Source organism: Panulirus ornatus, chromosome 1 (assembly GCF_036320965.1).
Source record: "Panulirus ornatus isolate Po-2019 chromosome 1, ASM3632096v1, whole genome shotgun sequence".
NCBI lineage: Eukaryota > Metazoa > Arthropoda > Malacostraca > Decapoda > Palinuridae > Panulirus > Panulirus ornatus.
In genome coordinates, this window is record NC_092224.1 from 60707303 (window position 1) to 60731554 (window position 24252).

The 24252-nt window shown below is 41.0% G+C and overlaps 1 long non-coding RNA gene across 1 annotated transcript in view; it reads right to left on the reverse strand.

Annotated features, from left to right (window-relative positions):
- The window catches only part of LOC139751408 (uncharacterized), a 509480-nt gene that overhangs the window by 212972 nt on the left and 272256 nt on the right, over window positions 1-24252 (reverse strand). Inside the window, exon 3 of the long non-coding RNA XR_011713346.1 lies at window positions 532-666. This is a non-coding gene — a long non-coding RNA (uncharacterized lncRNA). The remainder of the gene's footprint in view (window positions 1-531; window positions 667-24252) is intronic.

Below are 24252 nucleotides of genomic sequence, written 5' to 3' on the forward strand. Positions count from 1 at the left end.
TTACGTCAATGACAGCGCTGTAATGAAGCCGATGAGACAAAGGAGACGAAGGAGACAAGTCGGTCGTCTTGTTAACTGACAAGTTTGTAGGATAGATTAACTGAACTATCGGGTTCCAAGTGGCGTTTGTACATTTAGACCGCTAATCAAAGAGGAAGTGTCTGCTACTGAGCCCTCACACAATTAGTTAGACCAAATGATACTGGTTAAGCCACTAGGTGGATGTTGGCAGCTTTAGGGTAAGCCATGTGATGTTAGTTTCCTCCCTTACACCGCTTAACTTTGGAACTCTTTTAACTTTACATGTCTTTCCTCATGGCTAAGAGCTGCACTATTTTCAAATATTAGGTATCCTACTTCCTCCAAAACTCGCAGAGTATTTCACCTCATCCATGTCTTTACTTCTCTTAACGTTTCATTTCAGGGATGACATCGATAAGGACTTTCGTCCTTGAGGGAAAAAGATATATAAAACTGACTGTAATACCCATTGTAAAACTACATATACTATCAAAGGTATCGAGTACTCACCGAACAGCAGCGAGGATCCGAAGCACAGACCAGTACGAAGGTTCACGTCGGTCTCTTGCGAGACACATGACAGCAGCCAGAGGTCTGGGGAAAGGCTAGGTGTCAGTGTCTCGTGTGTTGCACGAAAACGTAGCACTGAAAACGAGAAAATATGAGGCACGTTAGAAAAAAAGAATATCACGAAAATATAGTTAAACACAGGACATATATCACAATCAAGACGCTGCCTTGGACTATGTTACATCATGAGGAGACCAATGCAACCGCACAATCAACACAAAAGTGTTTCTAAGATGTTTTGTTTCATACATATTCGCCATTTCCCGCGTTAGCGAGGTAGTGTTAAAAACAGAGGACTGAGTCTTAAAGAGAAAATCCTCACTTGGTCCCCTTCTCTGTTTCTTCTTTTGGAAAAATAAAAACTGGAGGGGAGGATTTCCAGCCCCTCGCTCCCTCCCGTTTTAGTCGACTTCTACGACACACAGGGAATACGTGGGTAGTATTCTTTCTTCTTTATCCCCAGGTATATATATATATATATATATATATATATATATATATATATATATATATATATATATATATATATATATATAGATATATATATAATGGTTATTCCAGGACTCCTTTTCTAGGGGCTCCTGTAGCCCAAGGTTGCGCTGCACTCAGTAGCAGGGACAGAATGGACTGCTTTGAAGTGAGAAGTTCTTTGACGGGACGATACTTAAGTGTCTACACCTGACGATGATACAGCATCGCCAAACGTGACCATTCTTGCGTGGTGTAACCCCAAAAAGAAGGAATACGGTAACACAAATGTATACTAGCCTCACTTCGGTTCTAGCTGAAGCAACAGAAACAATATTTAGAGATTAGATTGTTAGACTTTTTCAGAAAATGGATAAATAATCGAACATCAATTGGTTTCCGGAATAAAAGATCATTTTCAACGAATGACAATGAATTTTCTCGTCATAAAATTCACAAGGGGCTACAAAATACCCACAGATGTTGTATACTCTGACACTCGTAAAGCCTATGATAAATACCACACATGAGATTGCTAGATATAGCTCATGGCAGAGGAGATCGAATCTACGCATGGATAACGGATTGGCGTTCTCGTCAGAATCAGAGAGTGGTATCAAATGTAGGAGCAACTGCCTGGCTTCTCGCGTCTTGTGGAGTTCCGCAAGGCTTAGTCCTGGGACCCATGCTTTTCATCATGTACATCGATGACCACGAGGCAGGACTCGCCAACAGAATCCAAAAATCTGCCGATGAATGAAAAGGGAAACACAGCCAAGTGAAAGTGCAGTTGTTCATAACTGAAAGACAGCTATTAATTTCTTACACAGTTCCTTCCGGGGAATAACTTACCGTTGGGAACATTAGCATCCCACACTCCACACTCTGTTCGACACACTGAGCAAGTCATCGATATCTATAAGAAGATTCTGCATCACCCGATGGCAACAGCTCGTGCCTACCTAGTTCTACAGGTAAGTTCAAACCCATCTTGGCATCATCTAGCAATATGGTCTGATGATGTGGCTTTCTGTCTTAGGTAAGAAACCGCGTTTGCACATACGAGCGTTGAACAACATCCCCATTCAAAAGTGAGAGGAAAAGGAGGAGTTTACTGCATTTTTTCAATGACCGAATGACTATCAAATGATTAACTTATTAAGGAAACGAAACGAAAAGTACGTGTAACAACAACATGTTATGAAGAAGACAACAAATAAAGTAGCAGAAAAATAATCTCAGGTAGATAACCATGCTTTTAGACAAGACACAAAGACACAAAGTAGGTCTGTCGACTAAACCGGCAAGACCACACCAACTACACATGCATACATAACGTTCACCATAACCAAGGAGTATGTATATGTAAGGAATATGGGTCAATTCCTTTACTACTTCCATAGCCATATACACATATCAACTCCCATTCACCGTCTGCCTGAATGCACCACCACTTCCCTCTAATATCATCGCATGAAAGATATATTTTTTGTTTCCCAAGATTTCGTAAAAAAAAAAGACATGAACATTTACAGTCTCTAACTTACCCTCAATACGAAATACAACTCCATCTGTGTTGTCTGTGATCCCACGAATAATTTCAGTGCATTTTTTACATTTCTGGCCCAACAACAGAAAGTGTTTAAGCGCCACACAAATCCACACAGATACCCTCGCGCTCCCCACGGCAACTCTTTCTTTCACGAGTCCCCTTCCCCCATTCACTTTAGAACAATATGCCTTACCTCCTCATTGTTCTTTACTAGAAAACATATACTGCAATCACAGCGCAGCACGCCAAAATTCGCGGTGCACCCACCGGGATTTTTACTTCATCAGGTGAATGAATGGTGACTCCTCACTCCGAGCGTGCGTGGGGGACTAACAACTTGTGCTGACAATATTTTGACTTTTTTAACTAACGCGCAAGCAACGAATATTACGATTAGTCTCTCTGTCTCTCTCTCTCTCTCTCTCTCTCTCTCTCTCTATATATATATATATATATATATATAATCTTCATTGTATATCAACTGACTGTTACATTTCTCTCTTGTATCTCCCCTGATGATGTGATTATCACACGAAAGTGCACTTGGGAACTTATCGTGTTTCATTTTCCCCGTGGACTCACAGGAATATACTTGATCACGCGCAAAATTGTCATCCTTTCCAATATATATATATATATATATATATATATATATATATATATATATATATATATATATTTTTTTTTTGCTTTGTCGCTGTCTCCCGCGTTTGCGAGGTAGCGCAAGGAAACAGACGAAAGAAATGGCCCAACCCACCCCCATACACATGTATATACATACACGTCCACACACGGAAATATACATACCTACACAGCTTTCCATGGTTTACCCCAGACGCTTTACATTCCCTGATTCAATCCACCGACAGCACGTCAACCCCAGTATACCACATCGATCCAATTCACTCTATTCCTTGCCCTCCTTTCACCCTCCTGCATGTTCAAGCCCCGATCACACAAAATCTTTTTCACTCCGTCTTTCCACCTACAATTTGGTCTCCCACTTCTCCTCGTTCCCTCCACCTCCGACAAATATATCCTCTTGGTCAATCTTTCCTCACTCATTCTCTCCATGTGCCCAAACCATTTCAAAACACCCTCTTCTGCTCTCTCAACCACGCTCTTTTTATTTCCACACATCTCTCTTACCCTTACGTTACTTACTCGATCAAACCACCTCACACCACACATTGTCCTCAAACATCTCATTTCCAGCACATCCACCCTCCTGCGCACAACTCTATCCATAGCCCACGCCTCGCAACCATACAACATTGTTGGAACCACTATTCCTTCAAACATACCCATTTTTGCTTTCCGAGATAATGTTCTCGACTTCCACACATTCTTCACGGCTCCCAGAATTTTCGCCCCCTCCCCCACCCTATGATCCACTTCCGCTTCCATAGTTCCATCCGCTGCCAGATCCACTCCCAGATATCTAAAACACTTTACTTCCTCCTGTTTTTCTCCATTCAAACTTACCTCCCAATTGACTTGACCCTCAACCCTACTGTACCTAATAACCTTGCTCTTATTCACATTTACTCTTAACTTTCTTCTTTCACACAATTTACCAAACTCCGTCACCAGCTTCTGCAGTTTCTCACATGAATCAGCCACCAGCGCTGTATCATCAGCGAACAACAACTGACTCACTTCCCAAGCTCTCTCATCCACAACAGACTTCATACTTGCCCCTCTTTCCAAAACTCTTGCATTCACCTCCCTAACAACCTTATCCATAAACATATTAAACAACCATGGAGACATCACACACCCTGCCGCAAACCTACATTCACTGAGAACGAATCACTTTCCTCTCTTCCTACACGTACACATGCCTTACATCCTCGATAAAAACTTTTCACTGCTTCTAACAACTTGCCTGCCACACCATATATTCTTAATACCTTCCACAGAGCATCTCTATCAACTCTATCATATGCCTTCTCCAGATCCATAAATGCTACATACAAATCCATTTGCTTTTCTAAGTATTTCTCACATACATTCTTCAAAGCAAACACCTGATCCACACATCCTCTACCACTTCTGAAACCACACTGCTCTTCCCCAATCTGATGCTCTGTACATGCCTTCACCCTCTCAATCAATACCCTCCCATATAATTTCCCAGAAATACTCAACAAACTCTTACCTCTGTAATTTGAGCATCACTTTTATCACCTTTGCCTTTGTACAATGGCACTGAGCAAGCATTCCGCCAATCCTCAGGCACCTCACCATGAGTCATGCATACATTAAATAACCTTACCAACCAGTCAACAATACAGTCACCCCCTTTTTTAATACATTCCACTGCAATACCATCCAAACCTGCTGCCTTGCCGGCTTTCATCTTCCGCAATGCTTTTACTACCTCTTCTCTGTTTACCAAATCATTCTCCCTAACCCTCTCACTTTGCACACCACCTCGACCAAAACACCCTATATCTGCCACTCTATCATCACACACATTTAACAAACCTTCAAAATACTCACTCCATCTCCTCACATCACCACTACTTGTTATCACCTCCCCATTTGCCACCTTCACCGAAGTTCCGATCGATTCCCTTGTCTTACGCACTTTATTTACCTCCTTCCAAAGCATCTCTTTATTCTCCCTGAAATCTAATGATACTCTCTCACCCCAACTCTCATTTGCCCTCTTTTTCACTTCTTGCACCTTTCTCTTGACCTCCTGCCTCTTTCTTTTATACATCTCCCATTCATTTGCATTATTTCCCTGCAAAAATCGTCCAAATGCCTCTCCCTTCTCTTTCACTAATAATCTTACTTCTTCATCCCACCACTCACTGCCCTTCCTAATCTGCCCACCTCCCACGCTTCTCATGCTACAAGCATCTTTTGCGCAAGCCATCACTGCTTCCCTAAATACATCCCATTCCTTCCCCACTCCTCTTACCTCCTTCGTTCTCACCTTTTTCCATTCTGTACTCATTCTCTCCTGGTCCTTCCTCACACAAGTCTCCTTCCCAAGCTCACTTACTCTCACTAATCTCTTCAGCCCAATATTCTCTCTCTCTCTCTCTCTCTCTCTCTCTCTCTATATATATATATATATATATATATATATATATATATATATATATATATATATGTATATATATATATATATATATATATTTTTTTTTTTTCATACTATTCGCCATTTCCCGCATTAGCGAGGTAGCGTTAAGAACAGAGGACTGGGCCTTTGAGGGAATATCCTCATATGGCCCCCTTCTCTGTTCCTTCTTTTGGAAAATTTAAAAAAAAATGAGAGGGGAGGATTTCCAGCCCCCCGCTCCCTTCCCTTTTAGTCGCCTTGTACGACATGAAGGGAATACGTGGGAAGTATTCTTTCTCCCCTATATATATTTATCTATTTATTCATATATATATATATATATATATACATATATATATATATATATGTATATATGTTAGTTTTACCGTACTCCACCGCGAGAGAAATGACACCTTTGGGGAAGCTGTATCGTTTTTAAGTATAGTCTCGTGAAAGAGCTTCTCACTGCAAAGGAGTCCACATTTACCTGCTACAGGAAGTAGTGCAATTCCTTCATTGCAGGAGTCTTTAGAAAGAGGTCCTAGGAATGGATCCTGGGGTAATCATACATATGTGTGTGTATAAATATATATATATATATATATATATATATATATATATATATATATATATATATATATATATACATACACGTCAAGGTGTCTCAAAAATGCATACACACTTTGAATTTCTATCAATACAATGTCAATTAAATTACAACGAAGATCTATCATTCAAATTAAAGAGGACAGATGTGTAATCATTCCGAGCTATCGCATGTGTCCAAATTGATAGCCATTCTGGCCCAACCACTGATGATAACGCACTTCCATACAGTTACAAACAACATTAAGCAGTTCATTTGGGGTTTGGACGCGCTCTCTTTCAATGGCCGCTTTTATAATCTCATCGATCGTTGTCAGTTTTGCGCGATAAACATTACATCTCTTATGTGTCCCTATAAGAAAAATCTATTGGCGTGAAGTCTGGTGAGACAGGGAAGGGATTCGATGCTAACCTCTTCGCTCACTTATCTGTTCGGCAGATTTTCATCAAGTGTGTATACATCTTTTTGTTTTTCTTTTGAACACATGCGATAGTTGAATTACATATCTGTCCTCGTTTTGATTTGAATTATAAATCATGTATGTAGTTTAATTAACCCTGTACTAATAAAAATTCAAAGTGTGCATAAATTTTTTCTGAAACACCTGTATATATATATATATATATATATATATATATATATATATATATATATATATCAATCTAAAGGATTTTCGTTGAATGTATCTACAATATTTTTCGCTCTGATGGAAAAAGGAAAAAAAAATGAGGGGGGGAAACTTCCAACTTGATATTGACAAATCTCCCCCGTGGCGGTCTAGAGAAAGCCAACCAACTGAGAGCAACAGCCTCTAGTTCCTAGGGAGACGGGGGATCAAAGTGGAGACGGAAACAGACAGAACACAAAGGAAGCGCGTGGGGGAGAGAGAGAGAGAGAGAGAGAGAGAGAGAGAGAGAGAGAGAGAGAGAGAGAGAGAGAGAGAGAGAGAGAGAGAGAGAGAGAGAGAGAGAGGAGGCAGCCGAGTTAAGTCCATTGTGGATATGAGCACGAATGCCTCTCGCCACAGGATCTTATCACTCGTCCAAATATGTTAGAATAATTGCTTGCCACCAGAGTAGTCTGTCGCTTTACTTACTCAAAGAAATGATAAAAAAAAAGATGGCATTTACCTCTCTTTTCCTTCTGTGGTGTGACAATCCTCGAGAAATTGGTTTGGTTTGCTATAAAATCACGCTTAAAATGGTAATCAAGACCTGATTAGATTACTATAAGTAGGTATGACTGGTAAACGTTTTATTCAAAGGTCATGTCGCTTCCTTGCAATGCTAAATCTGAAGCACTTCAGTGGGTATTAATAATACCTTCGGTGCCAAAGTAAAAGACCTCAAGACGATCTGGATTCAGTGGTACATGGATATATTTTTTCTGCACAAGTCGCATAACATGGGGCAAAAATGTCCAGACCAAATACCGCAACACTGAGAAAATGCTCGCCACGGCATTTTAAAAGAGGGTCAGGGGAAAATGCACGAAGGGAGGTTTTATACTCTTATAGCACTGTAGGACAAGAGCGATTCTCTCTCTTACCTGTGAACAAAGTCTGGTCTTAACTGCCTTTTAAAAGGAGAAAAAAAAAATCTAGATTTAGTGAGGAATGCATTGCGAAAGAGAAATTTCTTATAACCATGTTTCTACCGAATATTAAAGTATTTATCATTCGGTTTTTGATATACTTTTGATTAAGAATACAAAGGAGATTGTTTTGATGCTGCACAGACGAAATAAATAAATATCAGGTAATCCAACGAACCACCACCAAATTTTTATGTGAGACACTAAACATCACACCTGTTAATTATAGAGAAAACATCACGACAATTTGCAACCTGTTTTTCATGTTAACTGGATATCAGAGTTCAGATTAACCTTGTATTACAATGAGGGAACAAACGAGCTGCGAACAGCGAGGAAGAAGAGAGTAACATGTGCTAGGAAGTTTGTTCCACACTTTCTTTGATAGTCAAGAGTCCACAGAAATTAGTTTGCCGGGTGTGCCAAGGAGTGACCGAGCCACATCAGGCAGTAGCACCGTGGGTGTTGAAGCACCAGAAGCCAATCTTTCTTCTACTACGGTAGACAGAGCTCTTGAACTGGCGCAGCATCGTGCAAAGCCTCTCACACGTACGCCTCTGTTGTCATTTACACAGAGAAAAAATATCGCGAGGTTAGGCTGGTTTGAGGCATCACCATCCCAGGTCTACTGGAGAAATTCTGCGCTACGAACCCCCTCTGCCACAAACGACATCCCATTACAGGACGTCTGTGATGGTGGCGACAGCAATGCTCATGTGGTAAGAATAACGTCTTCGTGAAACGCTCGGAGCAGCTTTCGAAGAAGAATCGCCGGCTTTTTTTTTTCTGTTTTGTTCCTGGAGCAACACTAACGAACAGTTTGTTTTCAGTAGTACTCGCCAAGATCAGCACCAGGAGCACCTTCTTCATGAAGACGTGTAGCCATAAGTCATCGAGGGACTTAGGTCCACACACACATGTAGGAGCGTTATCAAATGCATCCTGACGTATGTACAGCATTCACTCCAGTGATCAGGGTGATACGGAGTGATCGGAGGATTCTAAATGATCTTCACATTAATCTTGACAGGATAAGCTAAGATGATATCGTCAATGGAAACGATACGGATTTAAACTGGGGAGAAAGTTTAGTATGACATTCACGAGCGAAGGATGGAGCACATATGCCAGTGTTCCGCCGGTGGTCATTCTCCGAGACAAGCGAAAATGATGGCATAATAAAGTAAAGAATGGATTACTATCTAGGTCCTCCTCGACTCTAGAACCTCACTTAAGGAACTCAAACACAACAGTAACAAAGAGCAAGAACTGCGTAGAAAAACAAATAAAGAACCTTAACATCAAAGTAAATGTCTGCAGGAAGCGTACGTTATAATAAACAGCAAGAGAAACCTTTAGAAAATTTTAAGTTATGGGAGAGACAAGTCATTACCAAACATGCTGGCCCTCATCAGTTACGGAAGCTTATTACAGAAAACGGCGACTTCATTCAGGATAACGAAGAAATGGCAAAACTCTCGATTCTCTTCCCATCCAAATTTACAATTGAGGACCTTCAGAACATTCAGCAACATACTGACATAATGTACAGGATATATTTTGTCAGCATCAAATGGGACGAGTCTCTTCTTGTTTCCATTCTTTAACCTCTCTATATTTCAATTAAAGCCCGGTCTTGATGTGGACTCCTTGACTGGAGCATCTAACATAAAAAGAATAAAAAAATGAGATAGTAAAGTCCTAGACTTTTTTCTTCTTGTTGAATAGGTCACTTGCAGCAGGAAAAGTTCCAAACGATTAGAAGTTTGCCGATGTAACATCAATACATTAAAAAGGTGATACATCTCAAACCAGAAAATATCACCCAGTTAGCTCGAGTCGGGTCCAGTGTTGGAAGACTCATGGAAACCACCAGTGGCGAGAAGACTGTATACCACGAAGACGATCACCATTCAATAAACAACTGACAGATGATTTTCGACGAAATCGTTCATATCTGATAAATCCGCCTGGATTCTTGAGTGACATAATCAGCATCTACTATGAAAACAATTGACGTCATCTATTCACATTCTTATCAAGGGTTCCCAAAAAAGATCCACTTCAAAGATTCCTAGCGAAGAAATCTATCAACATACACAAATGGTTTAAATACAGCACTAATCATCAGCACGGTGTGAAATATAGAGCCTCCCACACGTGAGTCTTGCACTCACTACGTCAACCTATTCTCTATCAAAGCTCCCCAATAACAGCCACACCTGGGGCCTCTTCCTCCTCTCCCAGTTCGTCCCGGGTCGCTGAGAAGTTATACAAATATCAACCAAAGGAGGGGAAAAAGAAAAGAGGGAATCATAAGTTCTTCCACATATGGTGAAATTCGTCCTGACTGAAGACAACAAACAGGTCGAGGACGACCAACTCATCCTCGGGAGGTAAAGGCACACTCGTTCCTGCCCACAAAGATATGACACGGTCTTGAGCGCTCAGGTCTTGAGCTGCTTTTGATCAGCTCCTGGAAGGTAACACATAAATAACACTAATTGGTCAAGTTTCTGCTTCCTGAGGGCTTAATTAAACAGACTCTTGGTATGTTTGTAAGGAGGGGCAACAAAACACGAGGCTTCATGTCAAAGAAAAGTTCGACATGTTTCATACCGGAAGTTAATTAAACACTCAGATACAAACGACATACAAACTGCCGCATCATAACAACACTGTTCATACTGTGGTCATAATATTCTGCAAGACATTACCTGCTGACGGAATAGATCAAATCTTGAAATTTTTGCTCTATGTTAGTTGCATGAGTTCTTATACGGCTCTTCGTTGTATATCAACTGACTTATATTTTTTGTGTCTCCCCTGATGATGTGATTATTACACGAAAGTGCACTTGGGAATTTATCGTTTTCCTCGTGGACTCATAGGAATATATATATATATATATATATATATATATATATATATATATATATATATATATATATACGAATAAAGTGTATATGAACGCGCACCTTCATAGAACATACAAAGCTCCATCAGCTAGGATCGAACCTGGGACCCCTTGTGCAAGAGGCAGGCATGCTAACCGCTAGGCTAAGGGACTGTATAATAGGAAACAACTATTCGAAATACTAAGTACTCGAATACCCTTCGTCTCACTATGGTGAGCAACGGGGTCTATCGGTTGTTTCCGAACAGAACACATAGCCAGCTGATAGCGTTTTACCGAACCTGGCTGTACAACGCGGAGTTATATGAATACGAATAAAGTGTATATGAACGCGCACCTTCATAGAACATACAAAGCTCCATCAGCCAGGATCGAACCTGGGACCCCTTGTGCAAGAGGCAGGCATTTCGAATAGTTGTTTCCTATTATACAGTCCCTTAGCCTAGCGGTTAGCATGCCTGCCTCTTGCACAAGGGGTCCCAGATATACATATATATATATATATATATATATATATATATATATATATATATATATATATATATATATATAGGAAACACGATAAGGCCGAGTGCATGTCCGTGTAATCACACCGTCAGGGAAGATGCAGGAATGAAACAGGAGGCTCTGAACAGTCAGTATATATACAAGAGGAGAAGCTAAGACGCCGTTAGTACTCGTGTTTTTGGTTTGTGGATTTCTGGTCTGGCATCGAGCCTGTCATATAATCAATTATGTGGACATGACAGGATACCGTTCACAAATTTTGCCTGCGACAAAACCATTCAGTTTTTATACACGTTCACTAATAATCATGTTACAATTCTTTGTGTATTTCATACGAGAAGATTCAATGATGTTTCTCTTGGTCAAGGACTTACAGTCTATAATTCAATCAGCTCTATTCTAGTCAATATAATGGTTATAATTTCTAACATGATTAGGCAAAACATTTGAATCTTGTCCTGTTCATATACAATAGTAATGTTGCTTAAGCCTAATAAAGAGACCCTTACTAGTCTGCCCATCATAAAACATATTACAGCTTTTACAAGGTATTCTGTGAACACAACCCGCAGAAGTTTCTGGGATTTTGATTAAGATTAAGATATTGTTATTGCTGAAGGCTACAATCACATTGAAGGATGTCAGCAAGTTGAGGACTAAGATAAACTTATTACGAAATGGGAGAACTAAAACTTTTGTTAACTCCTTGAAGTTATTACTTAACAACAACATGGAACTCTGACATTTTTTATTTCATTCATAACTTATCTGGTGCATTATAGCTGGCTTTGGCAGGTTGATATGTTTTGAAAACATTTTGACGAAATAAAGGTATAAGGTAATTATGAGTTGTTACAAAAATTATCAAAAATACATCTTTCTTTGTCAGAGGATATGAACTCTGAGTAGATATGGAGCGCAATAAAAACCTAAATTGACATCTTCCCTTTTCTACAGTTAATTTGATATCCAGGTGTTCTCAATCCAATTCAAACGAATAAAAATGGTTATCAGTGATCATGACGTCAAATCGAAGAGTATAAACGTTTCATCACATAACCTTCTACAAAAAACTGGTGGGGATGGTTCCAGCTGCTTAATTCCAGGTAACACTCACACAGTCCCATAGTCATTCAGAATCTGCACCCCAGACGTTAACAGTTTAGTCTGGGTTCACCTTCGTACAACCAACCATTCGCCACCAGCTTAGCAGGGAATTTACTGTCATACGTCAACAGTTTACCAAGCGTTGACAGTCACACAAGAGGCAGGAGTTATAGGGTAGCTAAGGTTCATCTTCATACAAAAGGTAGTAAGCTCATATTCCACGTCTAAGATTTATGGTATGATCGGAATTCTCTTGTCATAAATCACAGCTGGGGTTACTGCTATACAACAGGAGTTCGCCTTTAGCTGATGTCGGCAGAACAGAAATGTAATCTGGATTTACTCTCTGACAGCTGTAGTCTCTATGTAAGTTAAGTTTCACGTAAGACGACTTTTAGTTCAGGTTTACAGTTTACGTAAGAATAATTCAATTTTGGTTCCACAGAACAAAAAGTAATTTTGAGTGGGTCTGGTTTCGTCAAAAGCCCTGCTTTCCTGACACACTTTCGCACAAAATTGCGGTAAGACAGGAGTTTATATTTCCACGTTGGAACATTTCATTCACTGCTCATGTTGAAGAAACTATACACATTAACTGGTATATATATCTGCAATGATGGTTGGTTGGCTGTTGGGTCTTTAAGCCTAACAACTGCCGGGATCATTAGTGACGTCAGCGTCATCGCATATATATACCAACCGAAAAATCTTTAACACCTTCTTCAAGTGTTAGAAATAAATCTAAGATTAAACACGCGCTCACTCTACAAGCGGTGCATGATGGATTGATCATCTGATTAATACCTCGTCACGCTAATTTTGAAAAATCTTCACTTACTCATCTTCAAAATAGAACAAATCGAGAAAACAAGAAAAAGAATGGTTTATTACCCCAAAGATTTAACATAATTCTATTACAACCTTTAAAGGAATTACTTTCCTAATCTTCTCACCAGCGAGGGTTATTTTCGGTTAATTAGCATTCTGGAAAAAGTTTGTTAAGTATGACTTTTAAGAAAGAGCAATTTGGCTCGTTTGCCCCGGCACACGAATGTGGTTTCGCACGGTCATAGTTTTATGTGGCGCTAATTTCACGGAGCTTAATTTCTTAACAGAAGGATAAGTCGTAAGCCTTCATTTTATCGCTAACGTGTATAAATGAGTCCTAAATGACATGCTTTGCTTGGCATTATCAAAAGAAATTTTATCTGGAAGGTCAAACAGGTGGATACACAGTAACTGTCACGAAAAATAAGTCCACCGGCTCTCGTTTTCGTGAAACTTTAACCACTCGTCAATAGAAAACGGATGTTGGGAAGTCAAGTCACGGTAAACGGAGCTCTTACTGTCATTTCGGAACTTAGGGATTCACAGTCACTGATCTTGCTTCATATCGACAAATATTCGCCAGAAAGAGTTCCCAAAACTTCAAGTGGTCAAGATGATTTATCCCGCCAACATGCAAGTGTACAACATACAATATCAAAGCTCCGATGTATTCCAACTTTTCAACGTCAGATGGCGATACTCTAAAGTGCGTGATGTCTTCGGTTCCACAAGTCGTTGTAAAGCAACAACCTCGCCCAGGATTTACCGTTTTTTTTTCTTCACGTTTGCGGGGAAAAAAAGAGAAAAAAAATTACATAATTGCCTCAATAAACATTGCGTTTTATCACCAGACTCATGGCAGGTTAGGAGGGAATTAATGCTGAGGTAAATACCGTGATGAGACATGGCAAATATATAATAATAAAAGCACCAACAGAAAGACCAGCTGGAGATACGTGCGTTATTATTGTGAACTTTAAGTGCCGGCTGGAGAGGGATACGGCCAAGGATCATACCTTGGTTACGAGTGAGTCGCAGTCAGCCAGTACCCACACCTGTAGGATGCCTTCGCCTGCCATTTACTTGTGTTCCTTCAGTCAACAGCCGGCCAGAGACTGTTTATTTAACCAGTGTGATCATTCAGTCAGCTGGTAACTTAGCTAATTTGTCGTGTGTGTGTGTGTGTGTGCATGTGTGTGCACACCAGTTACTTTGTCTGCTCCGTCGGTCACTGGATTTGTTGATTCATTCAGTGTTTGAGTAATGAAGGAACTTTCGCGAATGTTTTAATGATGTTTTGGCTCATTACCAGTGGAAGGCTGGCAATGTATTAATGAGAAAACTTGAAGATCAGCCTCTCTCTCTCTCTCTCTCTCTCTCTCTCTCTCTCTCTCTCTCTCTCTGCTACATTCAAATGATTTATACTTTGATTGGGATTGCGTTTCCGCAATGAACCCAGCTACATGCAGAGAGATTTTCGTTTATAACAGCCAACACGGCATACAGAAAAAACGTATCTTAAGCAAAGGTCATCTCGGATGAAATAAAAAATAAGGATTACGAGGATAAAGAATGAATAAACGATTATTATGACATCCTGAAGTGCTGTGGACCTGATCTTAAAGCTGGAAAGACTATTAGTATGAGGTAGAGACAAGAGAATGAAGAGAACTCCACATCTTCGCTGCTCAAGGAAAGAAGGAGGTATCCTGACAGCGCCTCTAGCAGTTAGTCTCCACTATGGGAAACAGTAGCCAATCGCGTACCAGAGGCCCCGACCTTAAGCTTAAGGCTGGGACAGGAGCAGACACGTCAGGAAGGCAGTGGTCGAAATAATACATGCAGAACAGAGAGAGAGAGAGAGAGAGAGAGAGAGAGAGAGAGAGAGAGAGAGAGAGAGAGAGAGAGAGAGAGAGAGAGAGAGCAGCAGCAGCATCATGGTGGACGAAGAGGAGTGGTGAACGTCAGGTGATGAAAGGAAAGGTAATGGCACGGAAGGCTTTTGATTCTACTGAGAGAGAGAGAGAGAGAGAGAGAGAGAGAGAGAGAGAGAGAGAGAGAGAGAGAGAGAGAGAGAGAGAGGGGGGGGTCATCCTAACATATGTAGGCGCTGCTCCATGCCGAAAGAAATCAGACCTCTGCAGGTCTGGAGTTGCCGCTCTAGATGATTATTTTTCGACACCTATACAACACACCCTACCACTCCCTCAGCTTTTGGGACGCAGATGTTGCGATGCTTATGATGTAATGGTGCAAGGCAGTGCTGGATGATACGACTATGCCCAATCATGTTTATGGTATTGCAAGGTTGAACTATAACGCTTGGAATCTAATTAGTATGTACCGAGTGATATTCAGAGATACATCTGGGTACAAATCATGTTTTTGCACGATATTAGTATCTTTATTGCCTTCCATCCCCAGGTGATGCAAAGGTCCGAACCAAGAGAGGAGATATGTTCAGTGAATGAAAAAGAACGATGAATAGTGAGGAGGGGAAGGAAAATGAATCAAGTGAAAAACTATATTTCTAAACACCGAAGCTCACCTATCGTAAACCGGCGTTATGCTCATTTACCAGGCAAAATTAAAGTTCGAAATTCTAAATGCATTCGATTTTTTCTCCTACGTCTTGGTGGCAAGTTGGGTGTCCTCTGCAGAATGTATAAAACTCTGCGGGCACAGTGCGTCGCACATTGACTCTCACATGGGCGGCTCCCATGTTAGCTCCTGTATCATACATAAAGTTTGAAAGAGTTCAAAGCAGTTTAAAACAAAAGACCACTGGTTCCTTTCCAAGCTGTTTATAATGGATAGAGAAATCAGAAAAGGAGAGATTAGTGCTGTCAGTGCACGAAAACATGTGGATAACGTATGGAGAAATACTGATGAGATTTGTGTGTAACAAAGGAGGAGCAGTTCATGTCAACAGCGGACCTGAAGAGAAGTATTTGCCAGATTTGTTCTGAAACCTATCTAACTGCGCTGCTTCCAACTACTCTTGATCATAAATCATTCCGTATGTTTTGACGCACGACTAGAACCTTCCGTAAGGCTATTGTGATATTCGTATTACATTGTCTTTTCAAACTCCATGGCTAGAGCCTCCTCCTCTTCTTATACTTTATAACCTTCCCATTACCTGCTAAATTTCCGTTAATAAACCCATTTTCTTCTTTACCTGCAACGGATTCACTAATCCTCTTTGTGCGATCACACGTACTTGTTAGCTAACAGTCTGCAAGAGCCAGGGAGCTGAAAAGCTTTGAATTTCAGGATTGGGTGAGCATCTCTCTGCTTGGTACCATAACATCAGATGTGCTTTATGCAAAGCGTCCGTCTGAGTATCCAAAGAAGCGCTCCTCCAGAACCACACGAGTGTGCGGAAATGAACCCTCTTTGGTGAGATCTGTTGTCTTTTGGCTGTACTTCACATCGAACTTCAAGATGTGATTCTAAGAACCTGTCTCCCGTGAGGTACGAGGATGCTCAAACAATCATGTCAATATGGAGTACAGTTTCGTGGTACAGTTCAATGTTGCAGTTTAATGGAGGCGCGAACAAGACTGGGATTACGAAGGGGATTTGTCCAAGGAGGAACTCGGACCCACAGTGAAGGGAATCGTGCAGAAAAATCAGCTCAGTTGGAACGTACATAAATAGATCTATTCAGCAGAGCAGCAACTGCTTCTCCATCGACAAGGATGTATATGTTAAGGAAATCTCCCCTCACATGGAGTACCTCAATTTCTTTTAAAGATCGGCGAGCCTCTGCTTGGTCCGACATGGGCCTTTGCCTGTTGGCCGCCCGCTCCCTGGTGTTTATGCATGGTATGTCATTGTCGTGTGTGGATGTTCAAAGTACGGAGTACCATACTGCCGTTAACGGTCTTAAAATCTATTCATGACAGAACTCCACTCGATAGAAAACTTGAACTAACTCTCTCCGAACAATTAATCTTCTCCTCTCGTGACGCACACAGTAGCGAGCACAGAACTGATCGGGTTGAGGAATCGTAACATATATATTCAGTTGATGCTCTAAGTAAACTGCTGCTGACTTCTGATGTTTGACTGCTAACCACTGTTTCAGTTTCTCCGTCCCAGTCATAAGGAACGATGGTTGTAGCAGAGTTGACACATGAAAAGGCGACAGAACTTGTGGCATTATCAGACACCTGAAAGCGATGTTATGGTGTAAGAATCATAATGGATGTCTGTACTGTCTGGCGCGTAGGAATCACTCCAGCTGGACGGAAAGGTTAAGCAAGTCATTCGCCTTTAAATATAGACAGAGGAGAGACAGGAGCGCTCCAGTTACCAAAGCAGTGAACTGATCAGCGCACTAGGCAAGGGGTTTACTCAAAGTCACTGCTGCTGTGAATACGATACCAGCTGTCTCAGACAGAGTCCCCCGATTAGTCTGGATACATGAACCATAACACTGATAAAACACTATATTTCCTGTGACTGTAGTTTTCACGTGAATCTGTGTGCATCATGCGGTGGATTCAGAAAGATTCTTATACAAGATAACGATTCATATCATGACGTCTACTGATTCACCTAGACAATACTCAGGCATCACTGGGATGAAAGAGGCACTTGAATATTGCTTCGGTAATCTTAATTACGTGAATGACAGACTGGAGTCACTGTGGTGTGGAGCATCAACTGACTTTTAAGTAAGTCACACTTCCTGTTCCAACGCCGCAGAATCAATAATGAGAAGACCAAACCCGTCGGAATGCAGTGACCCGGGAGCCAGAGAAAAAAAGAAAAAAAAAAGTCAACATTAGGAGAGTTAGAAGAAATTGATGCAAGACGTCACCAGCAGGACTGAGCTGAGAGACGATAATTGGAAGAACATAGTCTCGTTGCAAATATCATCATCGTCGTGAAAATTCGCGCTGAAAAAAAAAAAGATACGGGAAAATGTCCTGGTGATTGTACGCTCATGCAACAGACGCTGAGAGAAGTGTTCGTTTAGAAAGCGTGTGAGTGGAATACTCTACAGAGAGAAACACTGGATCATATGCAACGGAAGTGGTGAAAAACTGAGACACTTGTGGTCCAGGGTGCAGTCGAGAGTGCAGGTCATGTCACCATGGTTGGGGCAGGAGGAGGGCTAAGACCGAGTCATTCATCGCGTGCCATGTAATTACAGGTGTACTGGAGAGGGGAGAAGGTCGAGTCAGGCGTGCATGTTGTTGTACCATGGATGTCTGGAGGTGGGGAGAACGTGGATTTAGATTGTTCTTCCCCATTTTTCCTTCTTTTTTGTCACTCAAATTATTTTTTTTTGGGGGGGGGGCGGCTTTCTATGTTTCATCTAAGGTCTGGCTTCATGGATGACATCCGTCTTTGAGCGTAACTTCTGAACGTATAATGTTGCATCATAAATGGTAAAGTCAGGTACGCTCATCGTGTGACTATGGGTACCGAGTCTTTATGAGATAGTACAGTTAGAAGGACATTAACTACCATGATATGGCTATTATACAGGAGCTAATGGAGGAACTAAGTGAACTGATAGCCAATCACGTAGCATGTAAATAAAGTAAATGTACTGGGGAAAGTCTACACAAGAGATGGAAATACAGAGAAATGTTAAAGGAGGAACATGTGGAGAAACCTGCATACGAATGAAACTCATGAGATGGTAGTCATGTCTGAGGAAAAAGAATTACAGAAATTTAACTGGACGCTCAAAAGCTAAAGGAAAGGTTTTAAATCCATAACTGACATGTTGACGTTCGTAATGTAAGGGAAAACTTTCAAGCCGCAAAATGTGCGGCGGTCGACTCAATCATGATGGTGCAGCGTGTTTCTGGATGAGATGGTTGGCTAGCAAAGTGGGAGTGAGTGGGTTGGATATCTACGAAGGAGCGCGTTTGGAATTAGCTGGATAAACACATCTGGAAATACTGAATTTCGAAGAATTCAAAGAAGTGTGTAGGGAAGAATTTGAAGGAACAAAGAATGGTATGCAGAGGTGGTATGGATGTTTGTGGGGACATAATGAGACCGAAAAATTTGAGAATTCAAAGAACTGTGAAGGGAAGAATTTGAAGGAGCAAAGAATGGTATGCAGAAGTGGTATGGATGTTTGTGAGGACATAATGAGACCGAAACATTTTAGAAAGATACAAAATACGCGAGTAATGTGGAAAATAACATGAAGATAAAGTTTAGATAGACTGTATGAAGTGCCATGACCGTAGTGTTCATAGATATTTCTTAAACCCTGTTGGACTACGGAAAATGACACACGTGAACTAGGCAAATGTGGATGGAAAAAAAAGGTATCTAAAATTTGCTACGTAAACGTACAGGAAACCTAATTTCGTTAATCTGTCTGCATACAGTGCTGTGGGTACGTTTAGCCCAAGTCAACTGACATGTAGAAGGATTAACACTCATAAAACCTGTCTGATTAGGTTCATACATTTCAAGTCTGCCAGCAACTTCGTATTATAAATCCTCTGTTTAGCAAGTACAGGACTGATCATAAACCTGTATAAAATACACACAAAGAGCTTAATTTCAATGAAGAGATGTAACATAACCACAACATCCAAGATTCATAATTATCGAGTTACGAATTGACAGATTAAATGATCGACTGAACCAACAAACTAACTTACATAGTCACAGGAGAAAACTGGCTAAATAGATGGCTAACTAAATAAAGTAAGAGGTCGACTGAACAGGCGCAGCGGCTAGAGACTAAACAAAGAAAATGAATGGTTGGTTTAGGGAACAAGTGACTTCATGCAAACTAGGCTCACTAACGTTCGCTATCGCCCTAAACCCTGGGTCAGGCATGACCTACTACCAGACTGGGCACTGTAGATAACGCTTGGATCATTTCGAGGGCGTTCATTTACGCACCGCAGCTCTTCACTGCTATGAGTGATGCTTGATTGGTTGGTTGGGGGGCTTCAGGCCCATCAACTACTAAGGTCATTAAGGCCATCACCTTAAGCTACATATATCCACGAGCCGAAAAATCTTTAACACCTGAAGAAGGTGCCAAAGATCATTCTAAGACCACATACACTCACTATGTATGTGGCCCGTTAGTAATGATGAAAATGCGTGGTTCAAGTGTCTTTGATGGCGTTAGTGCTGGCATTATCGGCAAATGCTCCCTGCCTCTCTCGACAATAACTACTGAACTCCTTCCCAGGTAGCTCCAATTCCTCTAATAAACGCCCGAAGCTCGTCTGCGTCATTGTAACCCTTTTGCCCATAAATACCAGGGGGGAAAGTGACGAGTTCTGTCGAATTACCTGTGAACCTAAGTACTTATAGGCTTGCCATCACTCCACAGTTCAGGTGATGGGTACTGGCGTATTAAAAGAGAATGAATACTGGCTCTTTGAAGATGTATTTAAACCGATATGCTCATTAGTTTAAGAAATGGGATGTAGGATAACCATTTACGTTATTCTTAAAGTCTTTATGGATTTTCGAGGATGTGAAGCACAAACAATGAGGCTTTGCAGCCCCAGGAATACTGAGCTAATATTTCCGAATTGCAGAGATTAACAACACGTATTCAGAGCCCAAGGTGACGTGACTCTGTATCGCAGCAAAGATTATACTAACACGCGATTAACATTTGAACAGCATTAAGCCAAACAAGTGTATTTTTTTGCAACAATTACCTCCACCTGCTCGAGATGTTCAGGGATTACATTTTGTTATTAATGCCAAAGGAAGCGTGTCATCTCCACTCATTAACGTGACTAATACACAGAAAGCTTTCTTGTCATACCTTTGTTAAGAATAATTATGCACAATTTAATTACCTCGTGCATAATAATTTGCATTCGTGTTAACGAGCATAAGTTAGACATAAATGGTCGTCCATTTAAAAGTCAAACTTGCAAACGTACTAAAGTGTTAAAAAACCTGTAAACTACACTGCCCGCTGGAAGAGTAAGACGCTCATTTTCTATAGACAAAATAACGTCAGTTGATCTTGGGATGAATATGATTTCTTTTCGTTTTCTTACAGGGTGTGACATGAATCTTAGCTCATGATCTTTGGTGTCCTTTTTTCCTTAAAATCGTGTATATTTCAGAATGTCTTGTTCTTCTGTCATTTTCTTTTGCAGTAAATATATCAATAATCTTAGCTCATGATCTCTGGTGCCCCTTATTCCTTTAACTCTTGTATATTTCAGACTGTCTTGTTCTTCTGTCATTTTCATTTGCATCAAACATATCTTTCAACAATAATGTCACGTTCATCCATAAAAGATCTTCAACTCAGTAAACGTTGTAGAGAAAGATACAATATCTGATGGCTGCTGACCGTTACGAAATCCGTATCTGACAAGTCTTTTCGCAATGAAAATAAAGAACTTGATTTCAATTTCATACAAGCGTACAGAGGTCAAAAGTTGAGCACGTTGGGCAATGATGCCAAAGCGGACCGGCCCAGCACAAATCAATCCAGACTACAGCACTGTCGTGTAAAACAGAAAATGTAGGTGATAAGTACCACCCCAGAGTGGTGGTGTATTGAAACTGAACCCAAACTACAAAACTTGCCTAAGAGACTGAATCCAATCTAAAGGGCTCTCATATAGCAATGATCCTACATTGAACTGTTGTTGCTTGAAACCCAACCGAGTGTGTTCTTGCTTTAAACTGAAATACGAAATATAGCTGCCTGAAAGCGAATTTAAAATAAGACTCAAGTTCTCTTGAAATAAGTCCTTGATAAACTCCTGTTCTAAAAGAATACAACCTGTTGCGATCCATGACGAAGAATCACAGGTAAAAATTGCTAGCGTTTGACAATGAATCCAGGCTAACCTGCTTTTATACCAATCTAAATCCCAGCTGCACCAATAGCTGGCTTTAAATGCTCTTTTTGTCTGACTATGAAAACTGGCTAAGCTGATGATATATAGAGATGAATCCGGGAGGACACTAACCGCTTATGGATGTACAGCCGTGCCCAAAATTGTAGAGAAGTGAACTCAGACTAAATTCCTGACGTCCCTGCGAAAATCTTGTGTAAATATGGTGGTGTATGAAAGCAACTCCCGTACAAAAGTGGACCCACCACTTGGGCTTATAAGAGTGTCAGTCGAAACACTTTTCCCTTAAAGAAAACGGACCAGAGTTGAAAAAAGGACGACCCAGACTACACTCTCGTTGCATGAAAACGAACCTTAACTCTCACGCTGCCGAACGTTGTAAAAAGAACTCGTCTTTTAATAAAGGTGGGGCAAACCTTAACTGGGACTGGGTGGAAAAAGAAGCCAGCCTAAACTACGCTTACAGGGAGAGTGGCTTTTTGTGTCAATGGCTGTGATAAATGGCTGAGGTGACTCGGAAACCGGAGCCTTCCCGTGCAGCGCCTGGCCTACGATAACAGAGGTCCGAGGCTCCAGCTAAAAAGATGTTCAAGTTTTTCAGCCGAATGTGTAAAATGGACGTTGTGTGTGTGTGTATGTGTGTGTGTGTGTGTGTGTATACATGTTAAAGCTAGAGAGTTAAAGCACAGTTCGTCAGTCATCTAAACTATTTCCAGGTTGTCAGCGACTCGTGTATAAAGTTGTGCAGCCCATCAAAAGCTTGTCCACTCGGAGGAAACAGACAAAATAGAGTTCAATCATTTACTGCCTTGTAAATAAGGCTGTAAACCTAAGAGTTACACAACGCTGAAAATATCAAATTCTTTTCTTTTCTTTTTTTTTCTACAACAAATCCAAAACTTTAGCTTATTCAAATCATCATTCGTGACAGAGACGGTCATGCAGCCATCTAACAAAACAGTTTACAGATCAGCAAATAAGGTCGCATGAAAGCCAAAGGACTAGTTAGCCAATTAACTCATCAACGTACCAATCAAAAGCAAAAAAGAAAAAAAAAAGAAAAAAAGGAGAAAAAAAATAGCAATTAGGCAATCATATCTTCAGGAACACGGTTAACTAACCAGTCGACCAGTCAGCTTTTCATCCAACTGAATAACGAGTTGGTATGACAGGTCGACCAAACTCGACCCAAACAGCAATTGTGCCGAACTCGGCTCCGCCGAAATCTGAAAACACCTGGAGCCTAAAGCAGTTCTTAGTTGAAATTATCATTGTTTATTACGGGAGTCTGGATGAAACTCTTGCATGGTGCGCTCTCCCTAGTCATCCTCCCCCAACAACCCCCACCGAGAGCAAACACAAAATTTGGCGTGAAAAAGTATAGACCTTCATCCTTAATGTAATTTCCGCTGCGAGTGGAGAAATTCATGTTTATGCATAAGTGTGTGTGTGTGTGTGTGCGTGTGTGTGTGTGTGTGTGTGTGTGTGTGTCGGCTATGTACGTCTTTGTTTTATGTGTCCAGTATGCGCGTTGCGTCTGTCTGTTTTGGATCCGTAGTTGAGCACCAAGTCATGGATACGACTGTGTGTGTGTGTGTGTGTGTGTGTGTGTGTGTGTGTGTGTGTGTGTGTGTGTGTGTGTGCGCGCGCCTAAGACAGATATCCATTTATGGTCCAGCCCAGGAGGGAGGATGTACAACTAGGTCGGTTGTGAGCCGACTGCCGCACCCCAGGATTCATATCCGGTTGGACTTGGGTGTGAATTACGGTCAGAGATGCTGAGCACTCCACCACAGAAGCACGTGTGTGTGTGTGTGTGTGTGTGTGTGTGTGTGTGTGTGTGTGTGTGCGCGCGCGCGTGTGCATGCGTGTGCGTGTGTGTGTAATCCCAGTACCCTTTTTCCAGGTGTCCTTGTAGATTTAAGGCTGCGCTACAGTCATTAGCAGGGAAAGTTATTCGAAGAGACTGTTTTCCGATGATACGTATCAACCTTGCTGAAGGTGAATTTTCATTCGAGGCCTAACCATAAGCAGGCAGAGTCTGGAAGGGGGAATGAAACACGATGAGTTCCCAAGTGCACTTTCGTGTAATAATCACATCATCAGTTAAGATACAAGAAAGAAATATAACAGTCAGTTGATATACAACGAAGACACGTAGCTAGG